The sequence below is a fragment of the Canis lupus genome, chromosome 37 (genome assembly GCF_011100685.1).
Source record: "Canis lupus familiaris isolate Mischka breed German Shepherd chromosome 37, alternate assembly UU_Cfam_GSD_1.0, whole genome shotgun sequence".
NCBI classification, from domain to species: domain Eukaryota; kingdom Metazoa; phylum Chordata; class Mammalia; order Carnivora; family Canidae; genus Canis; species Canis lupus.
In genome coordinates, this window is record NC_049258.1 from 7,217,289 (window position 1) to 7,243,623 (window position 26,335).

The 26,335-nt window shown below is 37.3% G+C and overlaps 1 protein-coding gene across 1 annotated transcript in view; it reads left to right on the plus strand.

Moving 5' to 3' along the window:
- Positions 1 to 26,335, plus strand: part of PLCL1 (phospholipase C like 1 (inactive)) — a 328,706-nt gene that overhangs the window by 101,976 nt on the left and 200,395 nt on the right. The gene's annotated exons all lie outside the window — the stretch shown is intronic.

A 26,335-nucleotide genomic window follows, 5' to 3' on the forward strand; every position in this document is an offset into this window, starting at 1 on the left:
TTAAACTTGATTAGTAAAGGAAATAAACATTTCTCGATCAGTCTTCACCTAGTGGCATTATCATAACTCTTTAAAAAAAAAACCTCAATATATTCTTGCAGCATAGAAGAGGTGATATACTTCTCTGAAATACATGTTTTTCTCTCTTTCTATATTCCATTACATTTAGAAAAATAATTGGATTTAAAGATAGAAAATTTATGTAAAATATGTTATACTTTGTTGAATAAAAGATCACTTTTAACTATCTTAAGAATTTATCTCAGTGTGGAAAAATATTTGACCTCTTTGTTTCAGGAGTGAAGATAGTGGTCATTTAAAAGTCTGTAAAGTTATAGAAAAGCATAGTCACTTAAAAGAAGGCCAAACATGAGTTTTTGCTCTTCCTCTTGTGGAAGATTTAATCTTCAAGGATTAATGTGGCATTCAGTTTCCCACTGCTTCTATTCCAGAAGGTATGCATGCACACATTTGGATAAGTGATCTCCCTTTTCTTCCCTTGGAAACTGTTTTGAGCTTGGAATTTGCTGTTTAGATCATGATTCATACGTCAGGGAAGAATTAGAGAGTCTCCTTTAGGTACTTGGCAGAGCCAGGACATGTTTCCATATATAGCTGAAAAAAACCTTTGTCGCCCATTCTGGCTTGAGAGAATGTTATTAAAAGTTCATTCCTGAGTTCTTTTTTGCCAAGGAATAGCAGTGGACACTGAAAATTTTGTGCCTGGAAGAGTTAAGATTTGCTCCAACACAGAGGCCTGGCTGTGTGTTCTGAGAACCTTCCCTAGGTGTCCTCGGTCACTCTCTTCAAAGCACTTAGGTGTGCATCTGTGGGTGGCAGTTGTTGATTCTTTCCTGGCCCACTTCCTACTCATAGCTGCGGGGAAGCCCCATGAGAAGGCTTTACAGAGATGAATCAAGGCAGTGCCTAATCTCCTGAGTCATGGCCAGAGGCTCCTCACTTACTCTCTGAGGATGGGATCTGTTTACCTCAGAGTTGCTTCTCTGAGAGGATATTTGGAATTTTGGATAGTGGCCTGGAATTTTGGAGAGTGGAGTTCTCTAGGGAAAAGTTGTGCTGGTAGTAGTCAGCTTATAAAGTTTATACTGTCTGCCCTTTGATAAGGGTCATATGATGTAGTAAATATTCTTTGGGAAAATGAAAAATCCAGTAGATCTTCAGTCCTGGCTTTGCGCATACTGTGACCTCCAGGCATCAGTATGGGGAAATGAGAAGGGAGCTCTCTTTATACCTTTTCTTCCATAACCACCTACCGTGGTAGGTCCTTTGTAGGTAAGCTTGGTCCTTACGCAAAGTATAGAGCTTTGGTCAAAGTTACTTTGCTTCTTTGGACTTGTTTTCCTCTCTGTAAAAAGGGCTTAACAGAGTCTATTACACAGGGTTTTAGGTGAGGATTACAGGAGATTAGGTGGGTTAATGTATATGAGGTGGTTAGTAAATCTTCTTAGGAAAGCAAGTGTTTTTAGTCAACAGAGTATGAACTTTGGAACCATTCACATTTGGGTTCTATTCTGTTCTGCTCTTCCCTGGCTGCTTGATCTCTAACTAAAGACACCCAAGCACTTACATCCTATAATCCCCACCTTCATGTATGTAAAACTGTATCATACTCAGAGAGCTATTTCAAGATTTAAGTGTACCATCTTGTCCTTCTTACTTGGGCAGCACTTAAAGGACTCTGAACAAATGTCAGCTCCATCTCTTACTCCCTTCTCCAAAGGCCTTTCCCAACTCTTCCCTCTTTCCCCCTATTTCTTGTCTTGCCCTTTCAGTTTTTTGTTTTCAATGATCTTGCTTCATAATTTCTTTTATTCTGTTTCTTACTGCAAGTCTGCCTCTTCTCTAGTTGATGCCAATTACTTGGAAAAGGAATCTTCATCTCTTTGTTTCAGTAGGCCTTAGATATTAAACCACATTTCTTTCTTCCCAGCAACCTGGAAAAAATCCCCTTAAATTCTCTTAAACTTGAATTCCAGCTTAAGCCAGAGTTAATTTTTTTTATTTTTTATTTATTTATTTTTTTTCAGAGTTAATTTCTAAATCTTTTCTATCAAGTCAAATATCCTGCAATAAATCACTAGGGAAGTAAATAGCTTTGTGTTCAATGTAATATGTTTTACATTTGGTATTTACTTGTAAGTCCAGTAACTTTGTGTCTTCATTGTTGGTCTGCAAAATTGTAAGAGAGAAGTTAGAATAAAGACTATCAAGAAATAAAAGCTTTGCATTTTAATGTAAAATTAATGGACATGGTGTTCATTTAAAACAAACTAAGCTTGCACACATTGTAAAATGAATCCTAATCCAGAATGTTGGTGTCTTGGGTACAATGCACCTTATCTGAAAGCTCCAAGAACACATATTTGTGATACTGATTCACTGGTTTTATTAATAATAGTTTAGCAATTTGGAAAAGAGAAACATCTGAGAGAATATAAAAAAAATCAAATTTTTGTCAAGAATGAAAAACAAATCAGATTTTCTTAGGGTAAGTTTTCTTAAACACCCTCAAGCTTAAATACAGTTTAGAACTGCATGGCACAATATATTTTATTTGCCTTTTGTAGATCATTCAGTGCTTGCAGATATCATGAGTATTAGGTAGGTGAAATTTGGGAGTTCCTGATACTGTTTATCATGCTCCTCTTCCTCCTCTTCTTTCTCTTACATTCTGCTTAATTTGTGTGGAATGCAAAATATTCTAAGTCTGGTATCTGAACATTTTTAGAATCTATTATTGATTGGAACAATAATAGTTTTCAGTAAGATGTTGGGCATTTGCTCAATGACCTGTAACACAGCCTGTGCCTTTGTCCCAGGCTCCAGTATCTGCTGCCTCTGAGTCCCTGCCAGAACACACAGAGAAGCATTCCAGACCCCCCTAGAATGCATTCCTTGAATGCATAGCAATCTCTGGAAAGTTATGCTTTTGAAGAAAATGGAGGGAGGTGTTACAACTTCATACATCCTAACTGTTCTAGGGTTATTTCCTACTACCAGAGCCTTCAGGGGCCTCACTGAAAATTAATGTGAATTACACCATTGGACACTGCTACAGGGAATGTTGAAGCTATATTCATTCCCTTGGTATCACATGAAGTGATATTGAAGAAGAAGGTTCTGTCTGTGAACTATCAACTTGGTTTTCTGACTAGACAAGGAATATTAAAATCTTTCTCTCTTTCCCTGAGCCTTCAGATTTCAGTTTGGGAAAGGTCCTTTGACTTTAACAATGTAAGCTTAAATATGCTGAAGTGAAATGTTGGGATCAAAGCTAAAACTGTGTGCTTTGGCATAAAGGATAGAAAGTGAACAGCTTTCCCTAGGGTGTGACTTCATGGGTCTTCCTCAATCTTTCCTTCTGGAGTCAAAGGTAGCTGTTGGTTACTAGGCAAAAAATGCCTAGTAACTGGGAAGGCTTTTGTGTATATGTTAATCATATTTGGTGCTCTCATTGCCACTTTGCCAAGTTGGAGTCCCATACCCTAATGTGATTCCTAATTATGTTCTCTATCAGTGATATTCAGCTGTAGAAAAGGCTGCTTCATGGAGCTCTTTTAGCATAAATGCAAGTGAAATAAAAGCGGGAACAAACAGCAACTGGTTTACAAGGCTGTTGCAAACTGACCTAAAACAATTGCTACGGAGGACTACTAGGGTCTTTTTGATAGATAGCAGCTAATAGTTAGGGATAAGCACAAGTTAGCTTCTCCACTATATTCCCTTACCAGGTTACAATGAAAGTAAGACTTAACTAAATCCCATCACACACAGAGACAAGTTTTAGGTAAACATTTATTACACAACTTGTTCAAACTTGTTGATGGAGTTGTGAGTAATCAGGGAAGAAATGCTTTGTCCACACATCGCATGACAGCTTTACTCAAGGTAAAAAAGACAATATTCTAGGGACAGGATTCAGTTAACTCCTTCCTAGAATCTTCCAAACTTATGCCTGGACACAGGATTGTTTACGGATCAGCCTTCAGTGCCACCTTGGAGGGTGAAGATGAAGAGTCTTCTAGGTTCCTATGCCCTTTCCATGCAAGGGTGCAGAGTGTCTCCTATACTTTTTAACCCACCCATTCATATGTCTTGAATGTATTGAATTTTACCAATGACATTTTAAACACTCATTACATTAAATAATAGGCCATTTTTAAAACGTATGAATCCTCATTTCTAACATTTATTATGCTTATTAGTAAAGCCTCTAGTTATGACCAGATGTAAAGAGATTGGAAGATTAAGTGTTAGCTAACCTTTCCAGGAGTGTGAGTCCCTGATTAAGGTAACTGAGACACTTTAGCTTAAGTTAATTTGCACATTCATAATGTTAAAGCATTCAAGAGTAAATTACAACCCTTGTGAAATGGGGTATAAAGAAAAAGGGAAAAGTGAATAAAAGTAAATATCTGATTTATATTTTTGTCCAAATGTATAGTCCTATTTGCTGTTATATTTTTATGTAGACACATGTCTTTAGCACATGAAAGAGATTGATATTGTGAAACAGATTTATTAAATAAGAGCCCTGTATGTCTCAGGGCTGTATTAAGTCACTTAATTCAATAAATATTTATTGAGTACCTACTCTGTGCAGGGGATAGAGATGAAAGGGGCAGTTCTTGCTCTCAGCCCATTTTTACTGGTACAGATAGGGTCAGGATGTAAGGCAATTGCTGCACAATTCCAGAAGGTACCACTTGGTATTTATTTATTTATTTTTAAAGATTTTATTTATTTGAGAGAGAGAGAGACAGGGAGAGCTTGAGTGGGGGGGAAGGGGCAGAGAGAAAGGGACAAGCAGACTACCTGCTGAGCTAATAGTTAGGGGCTACTTGCCTGATGGGGCTTGATTCCAGGGGTTTGTTCCCAGGACCCTGAGATCATGACCTGAGCTGAAGTCAGACACTTAACTGACTGAGTGATCCAGGCACCCCAAGGAGACACCACTTGTTATAAATGAACAATGGGCATTGATGTAGTATCTGGGAGGAGCAATACGGTGGCTGAGCAGAGCTTGTTGTTTCTTTCTGAAGTAACCTGGAACATGACTCATCTTGTTGAAAGTAAGAGTTGGATAAAGGAGCATTTGTTTAAAACATTGTCAGGACATGGATCTCATCCCAAGGAGCCAAAATACCATTTAGAGTTCCAGAGATCCTGAATTCTTGTTTTGTCTATACTCCTTAGCTTACAGTTCAGGTAAGAACAATCCCATCTTCTTAATGAGATTGAACTGATTAATAAACTTGGAGCACAGAAGGGGTTTAATCTCCAACTAATTTGGTTTCTTTAAAAAAATCTTTGGGAACAATAATGATTCACGTGATTAAAGCTAATCTTAAGGATCATCCAGTAAAAAAATGTCATGGCAGCTTCAACAATACAATATAAAGTAGTAGGATTTGTATGTACACAAGTCCATTTTACAGAAAGCCAAGAAGTCTGAATCTTACTTCCTGATGGTACTTAAATGGAAAATGTGTTCAGGAGGGATTTTTAAGTGTCAAGTGTGAAATAAAGAGGAGAAATAGTCAGAAGATACTCTTTCCAGGAACTCTGTGAATAGAGGGAAGTTTTTACCCAAACTCAAAATTTTACTTTCTATAGAGGGAGATTAAAAAGGAAAAAAAAGTTCCTGTGATGGTAGGATATGAAATGCCCAGGTGAGTGGTGCTGAAGAGTGAAGTAGAAGTAGGTAGAGCATCTTTTTTTTTTTTTTAAATTTATTTATTTATTCATGATAGAGAGAGAGAGGCAGAAACACAGGCAGAGGGAAAAGCAGGCTCCATGCCAGGAGCCTGACGTGGGACTCGATCCCGGGGCTCCAGGATCGGGCCCTGGGCCAAAGGCAGGCGCCAAACCGCTGAGCCACCCAGGGATCCCCAAGCATCTTTCTTCTTAACAGTATGTGCTCCTTATAATAGTGGCTGGCTAATCCTCAGTGAGGATTTCAGACAGCCTAAAATTGATTTCCAGCTCAACAGCATTCACTTCCATGAGGTGCTGACACCCTCCTTGTGTCTGATAAGGGGGTGATTTCCCCTTCAACTCAAAGCTCCACATCAGATGGCTAGAGGGACTTGATGTTGGGGAGGCTGGGAGGTATACAGGAGTCGTTCTTTTGCCAGTGACAGATTTCTGAGGTATCTTAGATGCTGTAATTTTTAGAATTAGCATAAGATTTTTCAGAGGACAATGGAGAAATGGCTAAATTGGTATCAAACAATAGAGCAGTTTTCGTTGCTGTAGCTGAGGAACCTTGTAGGTATAGATCTGTGCTGCTTGTGGTTATATAACTTTATTATAGCATGGATAAGACATAAAATTTCTTTGTTAAGTCACTAGAAGATGACAAGTTCTTAAGTTAGATTGCTTAGGTTTGAATCTTGGCTGCACCTATTTACTAGCTTAATGATCTTAGGGAAGGAGATCCCTGGGTGGCTCAGCGGTTTGGCGCCTGCCTTTGGCCCAGGGCATGATCCTGGAGTCCCGGGACCGAGTCCTGCTTTGGGCTCCCTGCATGGAGCCTGCTTCTCCCTCTGCCTGTGTCTCTGCCTCTCTCTTTCTCTCTATGTCTATCATGAATAAATAGATAAATAAATCTTTAAAAAAAATGATCTTAGGGAAGCCCCTTAACCTCTCTATGTTTAAATATCCTCATGTATAAAATGAGGATAATAATGTCTATGATGTAATATTGTGATATCATTGTGATGATGAATTAATATATGCCATCCTTCGACACAAAGTTAATAACAACTGGGTTCTTGTTTACCCTTTGGTCTTTTTGGTTCTGTAACTCAAAATTTGTTATTGGTCTTGCAAATTATATTTTTAAATGTAATACAGTAAGTACAATGTTGTTGAGAATAGTATAGCTAATCATACAGGGTAGTGTTGTAGAAACAGATGTTCCACTGACTGTCTCAGAATGCTCCCTGGGAGGCTCACTTGTATCATCTTTCCTGCTAGTGCTTTTTATGTTGAGTAGTTTATGGAACATGAAGAAAGTGGATACCACAGGCTAGTATGAGATGCTGCATCGGTGACAGGCAGAGGACAAAGCACCTGAGGAAGATGGAAATTTCTTTCTTGGAATTGGAAATTTTTATTCTTTTTCTAGCTCCTGAAATAGTATCCTTATCTTTCAAAAAACTGTTATTAACCAAATGACTGCTTTACTTGTAACATTTCTGCTAAGTGGAGTAATTGAAGTTAATGAAATGGTTATAAAATAGAACAAGTATACAATAAAATATGATAAAGTATCTAATGTTGTTCACATAGGTCATGCATATTCAAACTATTGTAGTTATTATGGATAGTGTATAGTATAAAAAGATACAGCTGCTATGGTCTTGTGCCCTCTAGAAGGATATATGTATATATCTAAGAGTAAAATGAGTTGGCATATTTTCTATAAATTTCTTGCATCCGTTTTCCAAAAGTGGAGGAATATCCAGCATTATTTGCAAGCCAATTTAATGTTCATTGCAGACCAAAGCTTGTAAGCCCTTCGTATTTTGATTTATGGACAGTTTAATTTTCCAGCTTAATGAAAAAGAATATAGAAATGAAATTGAGGGTGTATTTATGCCTTTAGTATCTAGTGATTATATTTCTTCTGAAAAGTTGGTTTATATTGAATGATAGCAAGTGTCTTAGTCCATTTGGATGGCTAGACGAGAATCCCATAAACGAGGTGGCTTACCAACAACAGTTCTGGAAGCTAGGAGGTCCAAGATTCAAGGTGTCAGCAGATTTGATGTCGGTAAAAGGCAGCTTCCTGCTTCATAGAAAGCTGTCTTCTTGCTGTAACCTCACAAGGCAAAGGGGTCAGGGAGCTCTTTGAAGCCTCTTTCATAAGGGCAGTATCTGAATGATGAGGACTTTGCCCTCAAGACTTAATTACGTCTGAAAGGCACTCCTACAAATATTATCACATTGGGTGTTAGGTTTCAACATATGAATTTTAGAGGGGCACTCAGATTATGTTAGGTATCTATCTTTCGAGTGTTATAATGGCATAGAACCTACGAAATATAAATGTAAGAGGCACATTTAGTAATAGGATTTAGTAATTTCAAAGTTTGGGGGGACAAAAAGCTATTAGATGTGGTAAGAATGCCTTGATCATCAATATTGGCATGCAGAAAATGTAGTCATATTTAATTCTTACAGATGTAAGGTTCTAATAAAGGCAATTTAATTAAATAGGTAAAAGTTGAAAATAAAAATATAAGTAAGAAATTTTTAAAAGATTTTATTATTTACTCATGAGAGACACACAGAGATAGGCAGAGACATAGGCAGAGGGAGAAGCAGGCTACTTGCAGGGAGCCTGTGGTGGGCCTAGATCCCAGGACCCTGGGACCATGCCCAAAAGCAGACACTTAACCACTGAGCCACCCAGGCATCTGTAAAATTTTAATAAATAAACAAACAAATATTCCTTTAGCTTATGCTTGGAGAAGCACACCGGTACTTACCAACCATAATCTCCATTTTTGTCACTTAATTTTTATGCATGCTACACTCTTGTTCTCACTTGTGTACTTTTGATCATACTATCTCTCCACATGAAATGCACTTCTTGGAGCTTAAGGTCTAATAGAAATTGTGTATCTGTTCCAAAATATCAGCTGACTTCTCTGGCCCACACTGATCTCAGAATTTGTACAAATGTTGTAGTTGGTATTTTATAGCTTAACAGTTATGCAGTCTTGCATTATTATAGCTATATTTTATGTTTCTGTATTTTTTCCCCTTTGCATTTGGGCTTTGTTATTTAAGGAAAGCACTCAATACAGAATTCTGGACACTGATAGAGATATCAAGTGCAGGGAGATGGATAAATTCTTAATTGCTGGGAATCGAAAACAGTTATATTACAAAGATCTTTTCAGGTGAATCTTCATTGGTATTGACAGTGAAGGGAGCTCTGATATATTTATCTCTGATATATTAACCTTCTAGATTTGAGTTAATTTTGGTCGTGGTAAATTCTAATAACAAGAGTAGCAGCTAAAATGTATGTAGTGCTTACTACATATGTGAAGTATGTTATGTGAAGTATGTTACACACATTACTCCATTTAGTTCTCACAGCAACCCCATGAATGATGCAATTTCAAAGCCACACTGCCAAGCACTATGCTGACCTGACTCTCACCATGGGACAGGTGGCTCAGTTAAACAAACATGTGGGGCAAAAGTAGAAAAATATTATTCATATAGTAAGGATCTAAATGGTTGACTGAAAATTCTGAGCACTTACAGATTAAACATTTAGGGTTTCCACAATAATTGGGGGTGATCTGGAATTGAAAACAGTATAAAGTGAAGGGAATACAAGTTTCTAGCTCTGGTTTTCCTACCAATTTGTTGAATAAATTACAGCAGTAGGCCATCCTGACATGTAGCATAAAACAACTGTTTTTAAGATGGAAAAAGTAGCTTATAAATAAAAAGATTAAGAATGTGTCTTGATTTTTTTCTGATAGACTTTTGTGAATAGTGATATAATTTTTAATAATCTTAATAACTCATAAAAAATGAAATTATGAATGTACTGGCTAGGAAATTATGAACAACGCATGCAGTTTCCCTCACTGAAAACATTTAAATATTTAGGAAAAAGCCTGCAAATATTTAAATGATAAAGTAAAAAGTATAAATTTAAATGATAAAGTAAAAAGTATAATAAAATTTTCAGCGTTTGAAGCATTTGTTTATATGCTATAAAAGTATGTTGGGGAAATTTTAAAAATCAGTGGGATTTGGGATGCCTGCGTGGCTCAATGGTTGAGTGTCTGCCTTTGGCTCAGGGCATGATCTTGGAGTTCCAGGATCGAGTCCCACATTGGGCTCCTGCATGGAGCCTGCTTCTCCCTCTGCCTGTGTCTCTGCCTCTTTCTGTGTGTCTCTCATGAATAAATAAATAAAATCTTTTTAAAAAATCAGTGGGATTAAAAAATCAGTTAGCTTGAATTTTGGGTGGGGTAGCTAAGTTCTAGCCGGTGGATTGCTTAATTAATCATCAGTGTTTAACTTCTGGGAAGAAACTTCTTCCCAAGTGAGTACAGTAGACTCTTGGCTTTCCCAGATTTAAATTTTCAGTTTCCAGTATTTTGGAATGGATCTTAAATTCTGCAATGCATTGATTTATAACTGTCAAATTGTAAATATGACATTGAGAATGCAAGGCTGGTGTGTTTGAGCCTCTCATAGCCAAGGAGAGTCTGTACCCACATTTTTCAAGTGTGTATTTTTTTAAAGGATTTTATTTATTTATTTGAAAGAGAGACACAGAGACAGAGACAGAGAGAGAGAGAATGAGCACAAATGGGGAGAGGGTGCAGAGGGAGAGGGAGAGGCAGGCTCCCCTCTGAGCAGGGAGCCCGATGTGGGGCTTGATCTCAAGACTCTGGGATCAAGACCTAAGTTGAAGGCAGACCCTTAACTGAGTGAACCACCTAGGTGCCACTCAAGTGTGTTTTTTATAGAGGAAATCATATGATCTTTTGGTAACTACAGAAGCCCAAGTACATCCATCACTAATGGTAATGGTCTACTAATTCTACTTAAGTTACATTTTTTTCCATTCACTCACTCCATCATTCATTCTCTCACTTATCTGCTCACAGAGACCTCTTCTGTACTTGCAAAACCTCCTGCCAAACCTTTCCTACACCTTTGCTGTTATTCTCTTCTCATTTTGATACCTCTTCTAATCAATTATCTGATTTTCCTGCTCAGTCTCAAATGCTCTTAAGTATAATATTTAAAGTTGTTTCTTTCCTAGCACATCCATCTTCCAAACATGTTCTGAATCAAAGTCAATCTTATTTTGAAAGTCATCTTTCATTGTATTCTAATTGTATTGTCTGCCTGTTATGGCTTTTGGTTTGTCTTTGCTTTCTTTCTCATTTTCATGAATCCTGTTTTCTCTTTCATCTTTATGGATCCTTATTTGCTGCTTTACAATATGTGTGAACTTCCTGTTCACAGCATGTCAGCAAATAACTTGTCAAACTTACATGGGCATTTAGTGATTTTTTTTTTAACCCCTCAGGAGTATATGGAGTAAACAGTATCAGGACATCAGTGCTACAGAGCCCCCAAACAACCCCTGTGGGAGAGGTCAGAGTTGCCCTCAGATCCTGCAATGAAAACTTAGGAATAAGTGGTGGCATCTGAAGAGAGCATCAGAACATATCAAGCATAGGCTGAGCCCACTTCTGGATCTTGCACTGCCATTTTACCTTTCTTAAATGAAATAATGGATTTCTGTATTCTGATCATATTTTCTTCTTTTAGGACCTTCCCATGTTACATTCTTCATCTCTTTGTGCAATGTTTCCCATATGTCAGCCATTCATAATCACATATTTTGTTATAAGCTTCCAGACTCAAATTTTAATTAGCTTGATATCTTAAAATTTTTTCTGAACTAAATATATCTGTATGAAATTTCTCTTTCTAATCATGATCACAAATAAAAAAAACTCATTATCAATTGCCATAAACATAAACAAGATGGAAAGAAAATGTTCTTTTTATATATACTACTATTGGCCTGTGTAATTGCTAAACCTTAGCTTATTCTCTTTTTATTGAAAAGGGAGAGCAGGAAGTGTTCTGGCTATCACTTGCTGCAAAACAAACCACCCCAAATTTGGTGGCTTAAAGTAACATTTTATTACTACCTTTCATGGTTTTGTGGGTTGACTCGGGTCATCTAATTGTTCTCACTTGGTGGTCTTTCATGTGGTTTCCCTCAGCAGCTGGGGGAAGAGTCATCTGAAGGTTTGACTGGGATGGATGTCTTGATGGTTCTCTCATTCAGAGGGCAATAGATGTTGCCTGTTTCCTGAGACGACTTCTGGGATTTACTGCAGCAGATACCCATTGCTTCTTTATGTGGTGTGTCCTTCTCACACATGACAGCTGAGTTCCAAGAGTAAGTGTCCAGAGAGGTCTAGGTGGACATTCTGGGGCTTCTTATGACCTAGCCTTTGAAGTCCTCTAATACCTTAGTCACTTTATCTTGGTTAAGAAGCCACTAAGGCCAGTCTAGATTCAAGAAGAATGGCAAATTATCTTTAATCTACCACAGCTACTGTTAGAGTTGTTTTAAACTGGCACCAAACTGAGATGTTCCCCATGATGTAATCAGAATTGAAAGTGAACCAAAAGGGGAATGGCTTTCTTCCTGTGTAATTCAATGTTATTTAATTCTGACTCCATTTATCACCTAAACTCATCTTGATGTGCCAATGGCAGTGAGCCCTCCCCACTTTCCTCTCTGTGTCTCTTCTCTTTGCATTTCTCATTCTGAGAGTAACCTTCTGCCTTTTGCTAATGCTAGTAATATAAAGAAGAAAGGTAGAAGGCCAAAAGGAGCATTATAATGAACAAAATTAGCTTTTTCAAGGCAGACATCCAGATATTATGTAAGTCAACTTGGAGAGTGTCTTTACAAAAATTCTGGAGAAACAGCTACAATAATTTCTAGATGTAGAAACTTTTCTGGCTCATTGGAAGGACTGTTTGAGAGGAGGATTCTCAGTAGACAACTTTCTTTGTGGGTCAGACTTCTGACTCAAATGTGTATGTGTGAAATATTAATATTTTTCCCCAGGGGATAGGTGGTATGGTTTTGTTTCTAAGATAAAATGGTTTGAGTACCAACATCTGTGTATTATGGAAATTTTTAAGGTTGTGCAGTTTGTCGGAAATAATAACCCAAACAAACACTTATAATCAGCATTAGTGAAGTTATGGCAAGCTCTTGTGAAAATTGATAAACAAATAAAGTGTAGTTTTTTCTCTTTTAGGAAAAGTACATAAAAGGACCTGTTTTTTGAGAAATACAGAAGCTGTTAAGCTTAAATTTGGAATCAAAGTCATTCATACCGATTGAATATGAGATTGATGGTATGAGATTTTTTTTTTGAATTGGTATATTGCTCTATATATACATCTATGTTATTTGCATATATTTCAGCTAAAAATACACAGATTCAGAACTTTCCTCTCATGTGTCAGTTTTTCCTTTAGCATTGCTCAATAAAGACATTGAATGATATATTAATTCATTTTGAACAAGCAATTTTTTCTAATATACATTATCATTCAGCACAAATGGCCTAACTGTCAAGGTTAAATCTCCTTGGCTCTGAACTCAATGACATTAAGCAAGTAAATGTTGTTTATTTGGTATTAAGCCTTAACTGTATTGAGGTGTTAGGAGCTTCCAGGCAGTTTCTGATACAGAACTTCTCTTGACCCCATTAGATATTTAAAGAAGCAAGATAGATACTAGCTGGTGCTTGAGATATGTTTTAGATAAATATTTGAGATGTTCTGAGTGAAATCCAGGCTAACATTATTGTCACTGTTATAGTTTTTAGCTCTGAAGATATCTGATGGATTATTTTTTGAAAGTTGTTAAGCACTGATAAGGAACTCTCTTTTCTCTCTTAAATTATACTAGATCCCACAGTTTAAAAAGTATTTATGGGCACAATATGACAAAGTGTAAATTATGGAAATGTTTCTTTGAACTTTCTTTTTTGCATGCATGTTAAAGCACTGATGAGTCACTGTCTCTACTTTTGCTTAACTTCAAGATTAAATTCATTCATAAACATGATATTTATAAAGAGTTGTTAATAGCTTCAGTGTTAAAACAGTAAATGAAATAAAGGATCCACAATTATGTGCACATCCGGGTGCAATAACATTAAAAAATATATCTAGAAAAATAGCTGGAGAAAGTATACCAGAATGTCCATAGTCATTGTCTTAATATATTTAGATGTTATCTTTTCCCTTTGGAGATGTTTTTTCTTTATGCTTTTTTTAATTTTAACTTTTCTGGAATGAGAACATTTTTGCATGGGCATGTGTCAAATAACTAAACGAGATACTATAATCACTAATGTTTATTATTCAGATTTATTTATTTATTTATTTATTTATTTATTTATTTATTTATTTATGATAGTCACACAGAGAGAGAGAGAGAGAGGCAGAGACACAGGCAGAGGGAGAAGCAGGCTCCATGTACTGGGAGCCCGACGTGGGATTTGATCCCGGGTCTCCAGGATCACGCCCCGGGCCAAAGGCAGGCGCCAAACCACTGCGCCACCCAGGGATCCCTATTATTCAGCTTTAATATAAGTTTTACAATTAGGTTCATGAATAAACAATTAAAGAAAATGTTTCTAGGTCAGTCATTTTCTGGCTTCATTTGTGCCGTAGTGACAATTATTATACATACTTCTCTCCTTTTAGTTTTATACATTTACATTAGTGGTATTATGAATACTCCAGGGGGAAACAGCTCCACCTTCCAGGTGATGAAGCAGTATGTTCCTCTACTGATAAATGGAGATGCTTCCTCTCTTTCATTCTTGGTTCTGTGGCTATGAAGGCTCCCATTTTTCACTTGGAAATGATGCATCTCTGTTATGAACAGACTAGCAGGAGTGGCCTGGGCCATTTCTGTGACTCCAATAGCTCACTGGGATCCTCAGCAAAAATTATTTTCTTACTCTTGTCAGCTTTCAGGAGCTTCAGAAGTTTAAGTAGAAGGAATGTGAGTGATTGAAGGATATTTTATAGGAATAGTCAAAGGCTGAGCATTTTATACATTTTGATTCTGTAGTAGAGGACAGGAAAACTATGCATTTGGATTCTGGGCAGATGCAAATTCTCATGAATAACCATGGAAAAGGTAAAAACAGTGGCAGGTAGCTAGCAGAATAAATGATACACAATACTTTTTCCATGTGCTTTTTCTATCTTTGTTTCTCATTCTTCGACTTGTATCATCTCTCATCCTTTCTCTAGTCTATCATATGAGGCTACAGAATAATGGAAAAAAGAGAAAACAATATACCTAATGCCAGTCCATTTACTGAATCAAACTTATTACCTAAAGTTTTTTGTTTTTTGTTTTTGTTTTTCCCTGTAATAAACGTGTCTCGTTGAGTAAGAAAGAAGAGGAAGTCATTCCCGGGGTGGGGGGGAATCTACATGGAAGAGTGTACACTAGTTTGGCAAAGGACTACTAGTCATAGAACTTTGGGAATAAAGAAAAATTCATTACTACTGCTTTAGGTAAAAGCAGTAAAAGTAACTGAAAGTAACTTGCAATGGAATATGTGCCACTTGGTTTCCTTTAACCAGATCATGCTTTTATAAAGAGAAGACAGTGGCCTTTTAGAGTATAAGACTTACCACATATCCCAAAGCAACATTTTAAAAGAGATGCTTTTGAAAATATCAAAGAGAATCTTCAATTACTACATTGCTTCAAGAAGTCATACAATTTTGGTTGTTAGAAACACTAGTCCAATAGAGTAGAAACACTACTCCAACTTTTCTTCACAAAGTAGAATACATGCAAACTATGTGGCTGAACTAAACCTCAGATGTTTTGCAGTTGAGCTATTTGGTGTGGTATATTGACAGAAAGATTTTTGGATTCTTTTTTATTTAATGACTTTGTATGAAAAATAATGGGGTTAAAATTAAAATGAAATAACTGAGGCTTTTATTTTCCTTCCTAATAGTTTATTGTGTAAAGAGACTCTCTTTTCCTACTATGTTTTCTCCTTTGATACTTTTCATCTCCCTGCAAGCTTAAGAAAGGTGATGTATGTTTATTAATTTGTATCAAACATCTGCTTGTATCAGTGGACAGGCCTGCTGAGCTGTAAAGTAAGGACATTGAAATTTCTGAATTCTGTAATCCAGTAGGTCATTTGCCTCCATAATTTTTAGAAAACCATTTTTCACTATCAGAACATGTCTTGAGGGGCATTTGCTGTTTTATTAATTGCATTTGTAACTCACAGAAATTCTTACATACGGAGAAGGATGAGTAAAGTTCTTCAGAGTTCTCCAAAGCCCTGGAAAGGGCTTATTCAGTTTATTGTACCTTCTGTTATCTCCTTTTCTATAAAGGTAGCCTGCTGAATTGTGTAGAAAGTTACTCTTTATGATATTCATGCTTTATTCTGTATCAAAGCTCTGAGAGAGCAGATGCTGTGGACATCAGGGTTATGAGGGACAGGTTGTCTGGGGTGGCAGGAAGGTAATGAGGGGTTAGGGCTAAGTCACATTCTGTGCTTGCTCTTTTAGATTTCACATGGATAAATTCTGACTGGAATGAAAATAAGTGCGACCTTGACAGGTAAATGAAAGTGGGTGATGTCTCGGAAGGCAGTGTCTATTGCCAGCAGCCACGCCTGGGCTCTCTTTGTCCCTCTAAAAGTGTTGAGAACAGGCCTGTGGAAGTAATTTTCATTATAGTCTTCCCTGTTGCCCCACTCCCTGCAGAGCAGCAGTCTGGAGTAGTTGCTGTAATTCATACTACTCAGAGGATTTTTTTTTTTTTTTAAAGAAGATAAAGTCGGGATCCCTGGGTGGCACAGCGGTTTGGCGCCTGCCTTTGGCCCAGGGCGCGATCCTGGAGACCCGGGATCGAATCCCACATCAGGCTCCCGGTGCATGGAGCCTGCTTCTCCCTCTGCCTGTGTCTCTGCCTCCCTCTCTCTCTCTGTGTGACTATCATAAATAAATAAAAAATTAAAAAAAAAATAAATAGAAGATAAAGTCATACACTTGGTCTAGAATTACAGGAGACTTAGCTGTTGCTGTGGGCAGCACCTTATAAGGCTGGTCCTTAATGACGTCATCAATTTCTCCACCCAAATTTCACCCATTCTTGTCCCTTTCAGGGCAGAAGCTATCAATACCTTGACACAAATGGTCCTGGTGGAGTTTGTCTTCCTGTTTAGAGATGGCGTTATTGAGTGTGATTTTAGGGGTATTAGAATGGACTTCTTGCCCTCCTCCAACTAACCTACCTACCAACGAACTACAAATCAACTCACCAACCAATCTTTTTACCATGGGACAGAGCCCTTTAATCCCAGGTTTAAAGCCAATGTGAAGTATAAACAACTATGGTAAAATTCTTTCTTGAATGTTTCTATTAGTATAAGGTCAGTTGAATAAGGCAGGGGAAACGGAGATGTTAAAGATGTTCAGGGAAATTACTGAAGCTACAGAGCTGTGGTCACTTTATGTGTATATTCCCAATTTTATTTATGGCAAGACTATTAAATATCCTTCACAGATCAAAACTGGGTTATTTTAGAATAAATTCTCTTGAATGTTGAATGAGTAAGACATGCATGACCAAAGGATCCAAAATATTTCCAAGTTCTTCGTTTAAGCCTTCTGGGAGCTTCCTCATACTTCCTCTGTTTGACCCTTGCTACTCATACAGGGCCCTTCAATAGTCACTCATTACACAAAGTCACAATCTGATGATATGTGACTAGTTTCAGTGCTGCGGTCCTGTGGAAGGGGATTGTGCTGAGAACTTTAGTATTTTTTTTTAGCTTGTGATGGTTTAGGAATTGCTATTCTGAGACATCTCTCTGCCATACCAGACACAGTTATTCTCCATTTCTAGATACTTTTGGCTTTCTTGATAACTCACTGTTGTGTGTGTGTGTGTGTGTGTGTGTGTGTGTGTTGTGTGTGTGCAGAAATGTGTTTTTAATATAGCTGATAATTCAAGAGCTATTCCTTAGTCACCTACTATGAGGAAGACACTATTCCAGGCACTGCCGGGATTCAGAGTGAGAAATAGAGACTGTGGCCTTGAGTTAATATTACAGTGGGGTGAGGAGATGGGGTTTGGGATGAAGAAATAGGAGACAGTATTTTAAGCATTTTTTTGTATTAAAAGAAAGGAAGATCCCCATCTACTAGGATGGTTCATGATTTGCTCTGGTCTGTTGGTTTTGTTTTGTTTTTGCTTTCTCCTTCTTTGGTGAGACTTGGGATCAATCTGTAAAAAGTAAAAAATTAATAAAGGGAGTATTTTAAAGTACCTGCTCCTAGGAACAAAGCAAGTATGAGTGGAGAGTTACTGGCTCTTTAAAGGGTTTGCCCTTGACTTAAAAGAGAGCTTTTAAAAAATTCAGTGAATGGGGTGGGCACCATTTCTTAGCTGATTCTTAATTATTCAGGAGCTCATTATCTAGTTAGAAAATTATCAAAGTTGCCCTCTTTTTTTCCTCCTTTTATTTTTGCCTCTCATCTGATCTTCATGTCCCTTTTATATATTAATTCCTCCATTGCTGGTAGGAAGGAGAATAAAAAGATTAATTCCAAACCTTTAGGTAGATTTGTTAGGAAAAAGCTCTGATGTTTGGGCAAAATGAGGGTAATTGGTGAATTGACTATTCTGCTTCATCATCATCATGGATAATGATTGATGGAAACTGATGGAACTGGGCCTGCTGAATGCCTTAAAATCAAGGTGTAGGAGGAAGGTTCTTGACGTTCATAGTTTTCCCTTATTTTATATATTGTCCCACTAGCCTGCATTATATAATGATTTTGTAAAGTCTTTATGGTTTTGTTTTTTGAGTGCGGTATTTATTTTTTTTTAATTTATTTTTTTTATTTTTTTTATTTTTTTATTTATGATAGTCACAGAGAGAGAGAGAGAGGCAGAGACACAGGCAGAGGGAGAAGCAGGCTCCATGCACCAGGAGCCCGATGTGGGATTCGATCCCGGGTCTCCAGGATCACGCCCTGAGCCAAAGGCAGGCGCCAAACCGCTGCGCCACCCAGGGATCCCTTGAGTGCGGTATTTAAATTTCAGTCTAAAATAAACTTCCTGGAAGAGTAAGCTGGGTTAAAATGGTTATAGCTGCAAGGATACATGCTGTGAGATGCTTCCAGAAATCTATAAGGCAAGTATCAGAGTATTTTTGGATTTACTGCACCTTAGCCAATTAGCGTTTATGGCAGCTGTCATTTAATGTTAGTGGCCTGTAGTTAAATGATGAATACTTTAAAATGAACTGTTTATGGTTCCTTCTCTTATCTCAAGATAAGTGGTTTGGCTTGCTAGAATCCCTGCTAGGATATAAATGGACAATGGACCGGAAGTGGTCTTTCAAGGGATTCCTTTCCTTAGCTCTTTTAAAAGTAGTGTTAGCCAGGGATAATAAGATAAAATGCTTAATGGATCTCTGAACCCACTTTCAATGAGTTCATGGAAGTTTATAAATGTGCAGCTGGGGAGTTTTCTTTAGAGCCAAGAAGATTACCTTTGACTTTGTGAAGGCAGCATATCCACATCCACAACACCTTTCCCATAACCACAGCAGTCAAGTCAGAAGTTTTTCTCTTTCTTATATTCAAAAGCATGATTAACTAGCTCCTTGTATTGATTGTGGTCACTAAGCACCCTATGATGTTCTCTGCCATTCTGGCATCTAAATATTACAAAGATTGTTTGGATAAAGATATTTTAGAAATAAGCTTTAGACATAGAATTTTGAAAATGCACATAAAATATACACAATTACAATGAGAGATTAAATAGAAATCAATGTTTGATACAAGGATTAAAGAATTTATTAAGTCAATTAACTCCAAAGAGAAAAGGCTGTAAAATAAAATCAATAGAAAGATCAAAAGAATTATGATTTTTCCTTGTGGAGGAATGGTTGACTTGGCACTCCATAGTGTTCCTTAAGAATTTAAGATGGAATTTGGATGGCTGTACTTGTTTTGCACATTGTACTTGGAATGGGTTGGACAATGATTCCAAGGCAATGATGAATAGAGAGGTTACTTTCAAATTACCTCTGGAATAAACTTGTTAGAATTTCAGACTTATCCCTTCAACTCTGATGTGACAGCTCCATGTTTATGTCTCACAGATATCTCAAATTTTACGTTTGAATTTCTTGATTTTTCTCCTAGAAATATGCATCTCTTCTCATCATCATGAGTAAATAATGCCTCTATCATCTTAAAACCTTGGGAGCCATCTTTGATGACTCCCTCCACATTTAGTGTGCATCATCAGTTCACCTTGATTGCACTTCCAAAGTGTACCTTTAAAAAAGAAGTTTTTATTTAAATTCCAGTTAATTAACATACAGTATAATATTGGTTTCAAGTGTACATATAGTGATTCAACATTCCTATATAACATTCGGTGCTTATCACAAGTGCACTCCTTAATCTTCATCAACTATTTAACCCAACACTCCAAAGTGTACCTTTATTCCACCAACTTCCCAATCCCACCTCCAAGCCAACAACTCCTAAGCCTGGACTTCTGTAGTTACCTCTTAACTGATTTTATAATTTCCATGTTTTACTGTTTTTTTTTTTTTAATTTAATTTTTATTTTTCAAAATGTATAGTTGGTGGGATCTGTTCATGTATGTATCTTTACCAGCAGATGGGCCATCTTCATCTTGGTGTTTCTGGTGTAAATTACTTGAGCTCTGTGCTTTAAAACCAGTTTACAGGGCCCCTGGGTGGCTCAATCAGGTAAGCATCTGTCTTCGGCTCAGGTCATGGGATCGAGCCCCACATTGGGCTCCCTACTCAGTGGGAGCCTGCTTCTCCCTCTCCTGCTCCTCCTGCTTGTGCTTCCTCTCTCTCTGTCAAATAAATAAATAAATAAATAAATAAATAAATAAATAAATAATATATATTTTTAGATTTTTTTTATTGGAGTTCAGTTTGCCAACAAATAAATAAAATATTAAAAAAAAAATAAGTCTTTCACTAAGGAGCTCCTGTCAGGCTGTCCTGGCCTGGGGACCTTGAATCTTTAGTCTCTCAGATCAGCTAGGGTTATAAGCTTAGAGTTGGGAATTTCCTTATAGGGTTTGTCATATGTTGCTTTGTTAAAGGAACCAGGTTATTGAGCTTATCCTGAACATTGCCTTTGGATCACTTCTTCTTTTGGTTCTTACCACCCTATTTGTTCACTGGGTCTTTGTCTTTTTTGCCAGACTTTCTGCATCTTTCTTTTTCTTGTTGTCCTTGTTGTTGGGTGACATTGTGAAGCTCAGAGAGCAGTGGCCACACCTGTAGCCTTGCTAAGATGTCAGGCAAAAAGAAAGCTAACTTCCATGTTTTTCTTTCTTCAAACTCTTCTCCACACAATGGTTAGAACTAGATGAGCCACATTACTGTATTGTGGTATTTCCAAAATGGAGTGTGTCAACCAAGGTAAACATTTAATTCTCTCTCAAGTAATAATAAATCTAGGTGAGAGTTTTCAGAGAATGGTCTGTTCTAATATTTTCAAGACATGGTTTCTATTTTGAGCCCCAGATTCCAGTTATATCTTACCAGCAGGTAGGAGGGAGAGGGCTAGCAGAATACAAACCTTGTTCTTTTAGGCAGACTGCCTAGGAGCTTGGAGCATTTATGTAACTTCCTGAAGGTCACAGAGCTATTTGATGACAGAGCTGATTGGATCCGAGATTTGTGTAACTCAGAAGCTGTGAGACCACTCTTAGGGGGAAAGAAAACGTATAGCTGTTATACTCCAAATTAACATTAAACCTGTTAAAATTCGTATTTTGAAATAATTATGTAAAGTTTTGAATTATTTAGAGTATGGCACTATTAAGAGTGAAGAGATAAAGAGAAATAAGAATACTTGAAAACTGTATCTGTGGATGATAGGAAATAAGTATATCACCACAATAAGGAAAAAATATTCCCCTTCTGCTAATGATGTTGGAAACAGGTGAGAAAGGGTCTCTCTTGTGGGTGCTCTTAACTGTGTAGAGCAAAGTCCTCAATAAAATTAAGAACTTAATTTTCAATTCAATTTCTCGGCTATTTTCACTGAATATCTTTAGCAGCAAGGTGTTACAAAGTGTAAGTAGCTGGTCTCTCAAGTTAACATCAAGTAGAGAACAGGTGAAGTCAGACTTCATGATACCTAAAGCAATGGCCTCAACCCTAGATGCTGATCCCTGGCTATATCCATGCCTATGAAATCAGAATTCTGGGGGTGGACTCTATATTAGTTCACTAGGACTGCCATCACAAAGCATCACAGTCGAAGTGGTTCACAATTATTTGTTTATTTTTTATGATTTATTCTGTCATGATTCTGGAGGCTAGAAGTCAGAGATCAACGTGTCTGAAGGTTGGTTTCTTCTGAGGCCTCTCTTCTTGGCTTGTAGATGGTAGTCCTTTCCTTCCTGTTCCATCACATGGTCTTCCCTCTGTACCTGTCTGTATCCTAATATCCTCTTCTTCACTTTCTTCTCTATTTTTATAGGGATTTTGGCCTACCTCCATGACTTCATTTTACCTCTTTAAAGAACTCATCTCTAAGTATAGTCACATTCTGAGGTACTAGGTATAGGACTTCAACATATGAATTTTGAAGGGATACAATTCAGCTCAAAACAGGACCAAAGAACCATTGTTTTTAACCCCTATCCCCAGGTGGTTCCAAGGTGCAGCCAAATTTGACAGTAGCCTGTGTAGGATTCTCAAACCTAGCTCCATTAGAATCACCTGGGTAGCTTTAAGAAAGTAAAAAATACCCACACTTAGGCATGACTCTTAGAGGTTTGATTTGATCTGTGTGGGATGCAGTATTGTTAGTTTCTAAAAGCTCCCTGGTAACGTAAATATGAGGCTGGGTTTGAACACCACTGTCCTAATGGTTGTATTTCTTACCTGTGTAAATGAAAGCATATTTCTTACCTTCCTCTAAATTTTTTCTTTGAAAACTCCTAAGAAACACAACTCCTTTTTTCTTTTTTTAAGATTTAATTTATGTATTCATGAGAGACACAGAGAGAGAGACAGAGACAGAGACAGAGACAGAGACAGAGACAGAGACAGGCAGAGGGAGAAGCAAGCTCCCTGCAGGGAGCCCCATGCGGGACTTGATCCCGGGACTCTTAGATCAAGAGCCGAGCCAAAGGCAGACACACAACTGCTGAGCCATCTAGGCGGTCCCACAAACTCCTTTTTTTTTTTTTTTTTTTAAATGAAAGATGTGTATTCAACAAAATAGTATTCAGGTCTAAAAAAAGAGCTAAGCACTTCTAAGGTGGTATAGCTTCAAATGTCAAGCATGGGTTTTGCAATATAATTTTGCATTAGACTTATTGTGTTTTTCTGCTTAGTGAAAATAAATCAAAGCAACTTGATTTATTTCATATCACGCAGAAAGCCAATGAAGTTAGGTAACTTACTTAATGATTAAGTTGACTAAGATGTCAAAACTTTTAGTGAGGAATTTTTTTTAATGTAACTTTTTTAGGTCACAGAATTTCCCTTTCAGCAAATGGAAAGTCTATTAAAAATTTTTTTTATTATTGAAGTATAGTTGACATATAATGTTATATTAGTTTCAGGTGTACAACTTAGTGATTTGACAATTCTATATATTGCTCAATGCTTACCACAATAAGTGTAGTCAACAACTGTCACCATACGTTATTAAAATATTATTTATCATATTGCCAATGCTGTATTTTCATCTCCATGACTTATTTATTTTATTAACTGGAAGTTTGTACCTCTTAATCACTTTTACCTATTTCAAGTGAGGAAATTTCTTGATTAAAGAAACGATGTTTTTCAGTTTTCAGAAGGAGGCTGGATTTTCCTCTCCAGATAATATCCAAATCTGGTAGAAATTCATTGATTTAATCAGGCCAATTTCTGTATTTTGAAATGAAGCCACTTATGTAGTATTTTTCATTACATCTTGACAACAACTGGCTGCTTCCCAGAATGCAGTACTGTGGCAGAGATTATTTTATGAAATCATGGATCAGCTGCCTTTGTAACTTGCTATAATTGATTATGTGTACATTTCTTCACTCTCTGGGCTTAAAAAAGAAGGCTGCACTTAGATAGGAAACAGTATTAATGTTTCATTGATAAAAGACCATTTCTATCATGCTCTGTTACACTGTCTTTCCTATTGTGCCTTAATGATATTTTTGGTTTCAGTTTATTTTGAAACTTGTTTTTATATACTATAATTTCTATTTTGACTGAATTACTGAATTAGAAGCAGTATTTAAGATCATAAAAACATCGGTTGAATTATATAAATATACTGTTCCAGGAGAGTGGTTAATTTTTATTTTTCCTTTCTCTCTGTTGATTTTTGACAGATCTGAGGAAATGAGCTTTTAACTAAAACAAAACAAGCAAGAAAAACCCCTACAATTATTACAAATGTGCAGCACTTAATGACTTTCTAAAATTGTGGAGTACCCACGTCTTGCTGAAACAACAAGAATTCCAGGGGCTGAGATTAAACTAGACCCAAGTATATCAATAAGCATAGATACCTCATTTAAGAACACTTAAGAGTGCAGTCCTAGAAATTCACTAGCAAAGCCCCCAAATGGGGGAACCAAATAGTATATTTTTCTCTTACTCAAACTGAGGCCTGACCTGGGACACAGGTGTCCATGCAGAGTGCGGTAGTTCTTTTGTTAATGAAGGGAGCTACTTTTGGTTAAAAACTGATTGAATAAAAAAAAAAAAGAGAAATGAGGTTTTGTGTTTCAGTTGTTTTGTTTTGTCTTTTGTTTTCTGTTGTTGTTGTTGTGTTTCAGTTTTAATCATTTTTACCATGGAACTGGGAGATGAGATTTGGTCAGCAGCCTAATGCTGCTGTAATTCTCAGTTGTTGTGTGGATTATTAGCACTCACAGTTCTGTTTTCTCTCTCTCTGCCTTTTGCTGATGGAGGAAATAACAAAACCTCATAGATATGGCACCTGGCAAACATTTGCACTTTGGCTTCACTTGTGCCTTTAATCTTGTTTAATCTGTATCTTGTGGATCACCATCCAGTGGCTTCCAGATTTAACTACTCATAAAGATGTCATAGGAAGCCTTTAAAAATTGATCCTCAATTTCAGCCTAGATCTATTGAATCAGAGTTTCTGAGGATGAGGATGCAGAATCTTTGTTTGGCTCTCCTCCTGGGTGATTGCTGGTGTGGCCAGGTTTTCACTGATCCAGGAATGGTCTCTGGGGGCTTCTACTGGTCTGTTCTTGGAGAATGATCTCAATTCCTTCCACTCTTCTAAGTTTTCAGTCCTAATTTCCTTCTCAGAAGATGACTGGGTTCTTCCTTTCACTCAAAAGTAAGGCCATTCTGAAAATATCCCTCATGTTCCCTTTTGTTTACCTCAGAAACATGTCTCTAGTTATTGTCTTGCTTTGAATTTCACAGGAAAGGGCTCTCTGGTCAAAAAGTAAAAAAGTAAACTCTTGCTTTTCAGCAAGAGTCAAAAAGTAAACTCTTGCTTTTCAGTTTATACATTTTCATCTTTTTTTTTTTTTTTTAAGATTTTATTTATTTGAGAGAGAGCTTGAGCAGGGGAAGGAAGAGGGGAGAGAAAGGGAGATGTACATTTCATTTCCCTCAGCAGGGAGACCAATTTGGGATTCAATCCCAGGACCCTGAGGTCATGATCTGAGCTAAAGCCAGACATTAACAGACTGAGCCACCCAGGTGCCCCTATCCATTTTCATCTTTAATTTCCCTTCACACCACCATCTAACTTTTTTCTGGTTCTCTTCGGCGGGGGAGGCGTGAAGGGAGGGAGCGGAGGTCGAGCGGGCGGGAGGATCCGTCGGCTGTCTTTCATGCTTGCTGTAGAGGAGCACTAGCGGTCTCTGCTATTCTATTCTTACTTCCCCCTTCCCTTCCCTTCCCTTCCCTTCCCTTCCCTTCCCTTCCCTTCCCTTCCCTTCCCTTCCCTTCTCTTCTCTTCTTTCTCTTTTTCCTCGCTTTCTCTCTCTTAATTGCATCATTTCTCTTTGCCTTTGAACAACATAGATTTCCCCTATCTGAAAAATTCTTCCCCCCATGTCCCCTGATACCACTGAGTTTCTCGGTCTTTTCCCCCACCAAAATTCCAGAAAGAATGATGTGTTTCTTCCTTACCACTAAGCTTTTGGGCTCTTGTTTTTACCACTGTAAACCTGCCGCCCCCCTCAGTAATTTCCTCTAATTATGAAATAAATTTTCTTTTCTAGAAGTTAGATTGACATTTCAAAGCAGGAAATAAAAAGTATGAAGAAAACTATAAAGAGAATTTTTTTCCCATCTTCTTTAGAAAATGAAATTGGAAATACAAAAAGGATACATAAATTTTATCTATTATGACATTGATGAGTAAATATGGTTATCCCAATGAAGATTCTGACCTCCCCCAAAAGATAAGTTTGGGAGATAAATCAGTCTTCTTTTTTAATTAAAAAAAAATTTTTTTTAAAGATTTTATTTATTTACTCATGAGAGACACACAGAGAGAGGCAGGGACATAGGCAGAGGGAGAAGCTGGCCTCCTTCAGGGAGCCTGATGCAGGACTCCACCCCAGGACTCCTAGATCAAGAGCCTAGCCAAAGGCAAGATGCTCAACCACTGAGCCACCCAGATGCC